The 8565-nt window shown below is 38.1% G+C and overlaps 2 long non-coding RNA genes across 3 annotated transcripts in view; one reads left to right on the top strand and one right to left on the bottom strand.

The window, feature by feature from the left end:
• LOC124097763 (uncharacterized) overlaps positions 1-6544 on the bottom strand; it is an 81482-nt gene extending 74938 nt beyond the window's left edge. Inside the window, exons 1-2 of one of the 2 annotated variants that reach the window (XR_009227500.1) lie at positions 6316-6544; positions 2296-2442 (exon numbers count right to left, since the gene is read on the bottom strand). This is a non-coding gene — a long non-coding RNA (uncharacterized LOC124097763). Of the gene's footprint in view, positions 1-2295; positions 2443-3046; positions 3183-6315 lie in introns of those variants that run through there. The other variant, XR_006853358.2, reaches the window with a different exon arrangement.
• On the top strand, positions 82-6178 carry LOC124097762 (uncharacterized). The gene is made up of 3 exons (XR_006853357.2): positions 82-214; positions 2097-2156; positions 5950-6178. It is a non-coding gene; the product is annotated as an uncharacterized LOC124097762 (long non-coding RNA).
• Positions 6545-8565: the final 2021 nt, after the last annotated feature.

The raw sequence follows: 8565 nt of genomic DNA on the forward strand, positions 1-8565 counted from the left end.
CTGACCCTGACTTCAGTATTTGACTTTTTACTTCATCTGACCTCAGATAATACAGCTCTTTTGGGCAGGCTTTCAACTTAAGATTCATTCTCTTCTTCTTGCCTGATCAAACCTGCCCTGGTACTAACTGCACACAGCTGGAGGTCTACTGAGTACTTTGTGCAAGATACTGTGCTGGAAATGCTCTCTCTTGATTAGCACGGTGGCTCCACAGGTGAATATGTTTTTAGCACTCTTTATACATATAGATATTTCAATTTGCAAAAAATCTTAATATTTTATAAAAGGATATTTCTGGCATCAGAGAATTAATCTACCCATTTGGACCTTATTTTCCTGAACTCTTTGCTGCTCTCCTTTTTTGAAATATTCTCCACTACCTTTAAGTGAATCTTTTTTTTTTTTTTTTTTTTTTTGGTACCAGGGATTGAACCCAGGGGTGTTTTACCACTGAACTACATCCCCAGTTCATTTTATTTTTTTAATTTTGAAACAGGGGTCTAGCCAAGTTACTTATTAAATTGCTGAAACTGGCCTTCAACCTGCTATCCGTCTGCCTCAGCCTCCAGAATTACTGCAATTACAAGCATGTGCCACTTTACCTGGCTTCTCCACCATATTTAAAGGCATGACCCTGGTTCTCCTCTTGCTTCTCCCGGTGACCTCCTCTGTCTCTCCCTCGTTTCCCTAATCGCCAATATCCTCAAAGTTACCTGTTCCTCAAGACTCTCATCACTCTCCTCCTTTTCTGCATGTTCTATCAAGCAACTGTATCTACACCTACATTTTTCCATATATTTTTCACTGCAGATGACTCTAGGATGGAGTTTCAAATGACTGATGTTTGTTTTGCTCAGATGCCTACCTAGAGATTCAATCTCAAAATGTCTTAAAATAAACCTGTTGCCGTTGCTAAGTAACCTTTCTGGTGATTTTTCTGTTTCCCAAAAATGGCATTATTTTATAAAAATTTAATCCTGAAAACATTGAAGTAGCCTGTACATCTTTTTTATCTACACTTCTTGCTAATCCTTTGACCTTTTTTTAAACAATTAACTTAATGTTCTATCTCTTACCTCCAATCTGTGCTTTTCCCCCCATTTTCCCCTATTACCCATTAGCCAGGTCTTCATTCTCTTACACTGACCAATTAAAATTCCCCAAGGAAGCTCACTTAAATCCACTTCTATACTGCTACTAAAAAATTCTTCCTAAGCCTGGGTTTCTCTTCTACTCAAAAATCCTTCAGTACTTCTCACTTACATAAAGAAATAAAGCTAACTGACAACACAGCAGCATTCAAGGCACTTGAATGCACTAAATCCAATCTACCTCTCCAAGTTTCCATAATATCATTCTCTTTCCAGTAAGCCGAGACCAATCAAACTCACCCACTTGCTGTTTCCTAAAACTTTTCTGTTTTCCTCCCCCACTTCTGCTTACACTGCTCACCTGGATTAGCTACTCCAATCAAAACCCTACCCACCCCCAAGGTCCAATCAAATTCAAGTCAGAGTAGCCAGAATGAGGGAAAAGGACTTTTGCAAGAGATTGGGTAACTCTACATGTACTTTGCATACCCTAAAATACTTAGTGGGGTGAGTCAAGAGAACTAGGTTTGCAATCAGTATTTGGGGAAATGCCATTTAAATGTAGATATACCTCCTTTTACATCTCCAGCTGAGTGTTAACATTTCTTTTTTAGAATTTTTTACCTGTTAAAATTATGTTTAATTCATGAATACATTTTCATCATAAAGAAGAAATCAAATATTTTATGAAAAGCTAAAGAACTTGAGCATCTCCAGTTCAATTCTCTGTGGAGAGAATCATTTTCAGCTATGTCATGTACATCTTTCCATACCTTTCTCTGAGCATTTGAGCTCCTATATAAATAAGTAGTTGCATGCACAAATTATGAATTAGCATGTACCTTGTGAGAAGAACACTGAATTCCAAATTTAAAGCCAATTTACATATGGATACAAAATATTTATAATCACCATCATTCTTTTAAAACATTTTAATTATGTAGATTCTTCTTAAAAATATGAAACTAAAGAGCACTTATTCTGCCACATAATTTTGTGTTTCAGGCAAGTTGTTTAATTCTTAAACCAGGAGGCACCTGCTGTTATCATCTTTATAGAAGTAAGGTGTGTATCTAGGGTCATACTCCCAGTTAATGAGCGGAAGATCTGGGATTCTTATCTAGGAAGGCTGGCTCCAAAGCTTATAATCTTAAATGTGTGGCTCTGCTGTCCATTATCCTATCCACTCAGACAGGCTACTTACCTGTGACTATTTCTGTGGCTTCTGCCCAAATCTTCATGGCCTCTCTGCCATGGTGGGGTAGTCGCTCCATCCCTGGACTCTGATCTTCCTCACTGCTTAGGCACTTCTGATGATGGGAGGTGGTGCTTATCTGAGTCCTCAGCTGAACTAAATTGAGAGGGAGAAGAGCCTGAATTGAGACAAGTATTTGTTGATAGCCATCCTTCCCAATAAGTGTAAGCTCTCTGAGAGCTAGGACCATGCATCTTTTGTCCATCACATCTCCCAGACCTAGCACTTGGTAAGCAGGCAACAGGTTCACGTGGAAATGAATTGCCACAGGTGACAACTGAGTTTTTGAGTTAGACTTTTCCCCATCCATCCCAACAATTAAGGGGTATTTGTGGAAGTCACAGAGGGAAGGAAGGACTGCAGAGAAAAAGCTAAACTGACTTTTTTTTCTCTTTTTCTTCCTCCTCCTCTCCTTTTCCTCCCCCTCCTCCACTTCCTCCTCCTTTTTTTTTTTTTTTGGCAGTACTGGAGATTGAACCTAGCGGTACTCTAATGCTAAGCTAAATGCCCAGCCCTTTTAAATTTTCAAGACAGGGTCTCACTAAGTTGCACAGGCTGGCTTTGAACTTGTGTTACATCCTCCTACCTCAGTCTCCCTGCTAGGATTACAAGCATATATTACCAGAACTAGCTTCTCTGTGAATAGTTTCATTAAGACTATCACCACACTAACTGAGATTGTTGGTGATGTTTTTGGTACCTTCATGACAGGCTGAGCAACTTGAGAACAACAGTCATCTGCTTCCTTAAATTTCTGTCGCCCAGATTGACCAAGGATTTCTAGGCAGTAGGCAGGCTCATTGAATGGGTCAATAAATGACTCCTGTTGATAAAGTTACTGAAAAGCTGATGAGTCAGGAAAAGGGGAAGATATTAATGACTGATCATCCAAGGAGCTAGTAAACAACTGGTTTCAAGGTTGATTGACCAAATCTTCCTGTCACCCAGGCCTTGATATTGTCAAACATTGCTTGTATCAAATGTCTAGAGTCTATATCCCTAGTGAGAGAAGATGTCCTCACAGTTTCTCAATAAGTAATAATATAAGCTGGTTAACTACAAAAGTTATCCTTACTGTCCAGAAGCAATTTTGAGTAATTATATTAAAACATTATTTTACTGATTATCTAACACCTTTTCAAAGAGGAGATGGAAACTTATTCCACCTTTAACACACATTTTAAATACTAATTTTCATCAATTTTAATTTTATCATATGCCGTAATGTAGAGTCAGGACCTAAATGTTAAACACCCAAGGCCACCATTTGCTATTTTAAGAAGTAAATTTAAGTTACTTCCAAACTTGTTCTTCCTCTTTGTTTTCTATCTATCTACATTGGCTAAATAACTCAAGCCAAAACATGATTTCTTTCTTTTTTTTTTTTTAAGAGAGAGAGAAAGAGAGAGGAGAGAATTTCAATATTTATTTTTCAGTTTTTGGCAGACACAACATCTTGGTTTGTATGTGGTGCTGAGGATCAAACCTGGGCCACACGCATGCCAGGCGAGCGCGCTACTGCTTGAGCCACATCCCCAGCCCCCAAAACATGATTTCTTGACTTGTCCCTTGTCCCCTACATATACAGTTGTCCCTCTGTATTCATTAGACAGTTGATTATAAGACCTCCCTCTGATAATAAGATTCTGATATGCCTAAGTCCTATATACAAAATAGTGTAGCATTTGCATATAACCTGTGCACATCCTCCACGTACTTTAAATCATTTCTAAATTACTGATAATACCTAATTCAATGTGGGTGCTATGAAAAGTGGTTGTACTGTATTGCTTAGGCAACAATGCAAAAGGAAAATGTCAGTATATGTTCTGTACAGTTGCAATTTTTTTTTCCAAACATTTTTGATCTGCCATTGGTTGAATCCTCAGATGCAGAATAGGCAGGTGAGAATTCCTGGTGGTTCTAGTTTCTTATGATCCTTGGCATCTGTTCATCTCCTGTATCCTCATGTGACCCCCTTATTTCAAGCAGGATTTTACTGTCTTTTTTCAGTAAATTCCTGCTTCATCACCCAGCCCCCAGCAATGTCACCAGAATGGTCTCTTAAAAACACAAATCTCAGGGGCCATGGTGCACGCCTATAATCCCAGCTATGTGAGAGACTGAGGCAGGAGGATGTTCAAGTTCAAGGTCAGCCTGGGATTCAGTAAGACCTGCCTCAAAATAAAATAAAAAGGTCTGGGGATGTAGCTCAGTGGTACAGCACCCCTAGTTTCAATCTCTAGTACTACACACACACACACACACACACACACACAGCCATAGATCTTATGATATGTCTTAACCGTTACCGGAGCTCCTGTAACTTGGAATGCCTTCGGATTCGTTTCTCCCATCCTCTCTGTCAGGCAGGCTCTCCTGCATTAACCCTGATTGACTTAACATTTCTCCTGTTTTGTCTAGGACAATTCCATTCTAACTTGTTAGCTCAGCATGTTTATTGACAGCAACCCTTTGGTCATTCTCAAAAATTCCCAGTGTGTTAGTTGCTACGACTGCCATAACAAAATGCCACAGAGTATGTGGTTTAAACAACAGAACACTATTTTCTCATAGCTCTGGAGCTGTAAGTTCAAGGAAAAGATGGACAAATTTATTTTCTTTTGAGGCCTCTCTCCCTGGGTTACAGATGGCCTGGCCATCTTCTTGCTACATCCTCACATTGCCTCTCATGTTCCTTCCTCTTATGGAGAAACCAGTAATAATGGATGAGGGTCCTAACCTAATGGTCTAATTTTAATGTAATTACCTCTTTTTTTTTTTTTAAAGAGAGGGAGAGAGAGAGAGAGTTTTTTTTTAATATTTATTTTTCAGTTCTCGGTGGACACAACATCTTTGTTTGTATGTGGTGCTGAGGATCGAACCCGGGCAGCGCGCATGCCAGGCGAGCACGCTACCGCTTGAGCCACATCCCCAGCCCTGTAATTACCTCTTTACAGGCACAGGCAGTTTTTCCTCAGTATCCACTGCAGAACTAGTTGTGGGATCTCCAACTGATACTAAATCCTAGGATGCCCAAGTCCTATATGTGAAATGATATAGTATTTGCATATAACCTACACATACCCTTCTGCAATAATTTAAATCATCTGTAGATGACTTATGATACCTAACACAATGTGAATGTTATGTGAATAGTCATTATATTGTGAAGGAAATAATGATAAGAAAAATGCCTGCATATGTTCAGTATCAGTACAATTTTCTTTTTGAATATTTTTGATCCCTGGTTGGTTGTATCCATAGATATGGAACCCACAGATATTGAGGGATGGCCATATATTAATGTATAATAATTCATTAAATCTAAACTATTGCTTACAAGATTCACACAACATCAAAACATTACTGGGGCAAAATCTTGCTCACAGAAGTAAGGATAATTGCCTTATTCTTCAAACACTGTGATTTTTATCAATGATATGATTAGGTGCTTTTAAAAAGGTTACAATTGGGGAGAAAAACAAACACTAGGCTTAACTATTTAAAACAACTATGTAACCCTACATTTTATGTGATTTAATCAATCAGTTTATTTAATCAAATAACTGTAAATTATTATTATTTTTTGCTTTGAATTAGATCTTCATTTTTTCTTCCTGAAAGAAGAGAATATGGAATTGTTACACTCAACAGACTGCAACAAAAAGCTGATCCATCTCTCTTATCCCTCGTGGAAGGGAAAAGAGAAAACTGAAACTGGTTATTACACAAAATCAAGTTCACTATTGTAAAATAAAGAGTGTTTTCTATCATCTTGCTCTCTTTCCTTCAAAAGTAATAAATATTATTTTCCTTTTATGCAACTATATCACTGTTATGCCACTCTTGCCTTTATCTTTATACAACAATAGAATGCTACATTTCATTGTATTTAGTGTTTCAAATTACTTTTAAAGAACATCTATTCTGGGGCTGGGGATGTGGCTCAAGCAGTAGCGTGCTTACCTGGCATGTGTGCGGCCCGGGTTTGATCCTCAGCACCACATACAAACAAAGATGTTGTGTCCGCCGAAAACTAAAAAATAAATATTAAAATTCTCTCTCTCTCTCTCTCTCAAAGAAAGAACATCTATTCTCACTTAACTGCAACAAGAGGATTCTTTTAAGTATTAAAGTGTTTATTTTATTTTATTTTTGGTGCTGGGATTGAACCCAAGTCCTCATGCATGCTAGCCATGTGCTCTACTACTGAGCTACACAGACAGCCCAACATGTTTATTCTTAACTCATCAATAATAGGTAATGAAAGACTATTTGGAAGTCCTTTCAGCTAACCATGGCACATAGACAAATAAGGGGAGGGAACTGGCATACAGAGATATATGTTTTACCTTCAGTGACCCAACTGACTTTGATACAGTGCTTTGATATCACACTGGATCTAAAAAAATCAATATTACAGGTTCTATTGATTGGGGAAATGGATAGGAGTAACGAGGCTACATGTCTTAAAATGATGAAGAATTTTTTGGGTAGAAATTATTTTAAATGATTGCTAAGGGAGAAGAAAAGAAAGAAATTTTATTATAGAAGTCTTCTTTCAAAATAGCTTATTAAAAAGAACTTGTTTTAAACTGCAAATATTAAAAAACATACATTTAAAAGGAAGATTGCAACTTAATGAGACCATGTCCAAAATAAAATTTAAAGGAAGACTGAGGGATGTAACTTGATAGTAGAAAGCTTGCCTAACATAAACGAGGCCCTGGGTTCAATCCCTGGGGGGGGGGGGAGAGAGAGAGAGAGAGAGAGAGAGAGAGAGAGAGAGAGAGAGAGAGAGAGAGAAAGAAGAGAAGAGAAGAGAAGAGAAGAGAAGGAGGAGGAGGAGGAGGAGGAGGAGGAGGAGGAAGAGGAGAAGGGAGAGGAGGAGAAGGGGGAGGAGGAGAAGGGGGAGGAGGAGAAGGGGGAGGAGGAGGAGGAAGAGGAGGAGGAGGAAGAGGAGGAAGAGGAGAAGGGAGAGGAGGAGAAGGGGGAGGAGGAAGAGGAGGAAGGGAAGAGAAAAAGAAAAAAGATTGAATCACTTTTAATAATCAGTTCCATTATTAATTTCTATGACTTGTTAAATTACTTAAAAATATATAAAGTCTAAGTATTTACACTTCTTACTTTGTTTCTCCTAAAAAACCTAGTACATTCTCTAGTTCTACCCTATCAATGAAAAGTTGTTTCATTGATATTAGAAAGATTATCAAAACTAGGTAAAAGTTAAGCACAGAAAATAGTATTTTCTTTTAATTCTTGCCTTTATGTTGTATTTGGTGGAAGATAGAACCTCTTTCTTATATGTTTGGTAGTCATGCTGCTGGGCTCAGGGAGTTAAATTCAAAATTATCACCATGTTGATCCCATTATAAAGAATTTGGTTGACAGAATGAAGGGAGCTGAACAGACAGTACTGAAGAATCCCAATGCAGCAAACGAGCTTGAAGTGTGTTTTATTCTATCTTGCATTTTTCTGGAATCTCCTCTTTATCTAGAATTCACATTTTTTTACTACAGACTTTAAATAGCTAAAATTTCTTCTTTATCATTTGCAGTAGCTTCCTCTAGTCACTGTTTGTAACTACCACAAACTCAGTGGCTTAAGACAATACAATTTATTCTCTTGTGCGTCTGTGGGTCAGAAGTCTCAAAATGTTTTATGGAACTAGGATCAAGGTGACAGGACTGGTTCCTCCTGAAGGGGAGAATCTGTTTACTCCGTTTCCAGAGGCCACCTGCATTCTGTGGCTCTTGGCACTGTTCATAAATCTGTCTGACCTCTTGCTTCCGCTGTCACACATCCTCCTATGACTTTGATCCTTCAGCCTCCCTCTCATCAGGACCCCTGTGAGAATATGGGATCTACCCAGATAATCCAGGTTAATCTTCCTGTATCAAGATCCTGACCTATTACATATTCAAAATCCCCTTGCCATGAAAGCATCATATTTAGAGGTTTTGAAGATTAGAATGTGGACAATTTGGTGGTGGGGGGGTGTAAGGCAGGGAGGGGGGCAGACATTACTCAATCTACCATGTACTTATTGACTTGTCTATTTTTATTCTACTGCACATATTTTGTACATTTATTCATTGATTGCATCATAAGGTATTATAACAAACAATATGTTTTGCTTTGTTTTAAAATCCCTCAGTCTATGTAATTAATGACCTTTTTATTATTTTTGTTTTTGTTTTCTTGTTTGTTTTGAT

This window comes from Marmota monax, unplaced genomic scaffold (genome assembly GCF_021218885.2).
Source record: "Marmota monax isolate L192 unplaced genomic scaffold, Marmota_monax_Labrador192_F-V1.1 WCK01_AAM20220418_F8-fsc00244, whole genome shotgun sequence".
In the NCBI taxonomy this organism is placed as follows: domain Eukaryota; kingdom Metazoa; phylum Chordata; class Mammalia; order Rodentia; family Sciuridae; genus Marmota; species Marmota monax.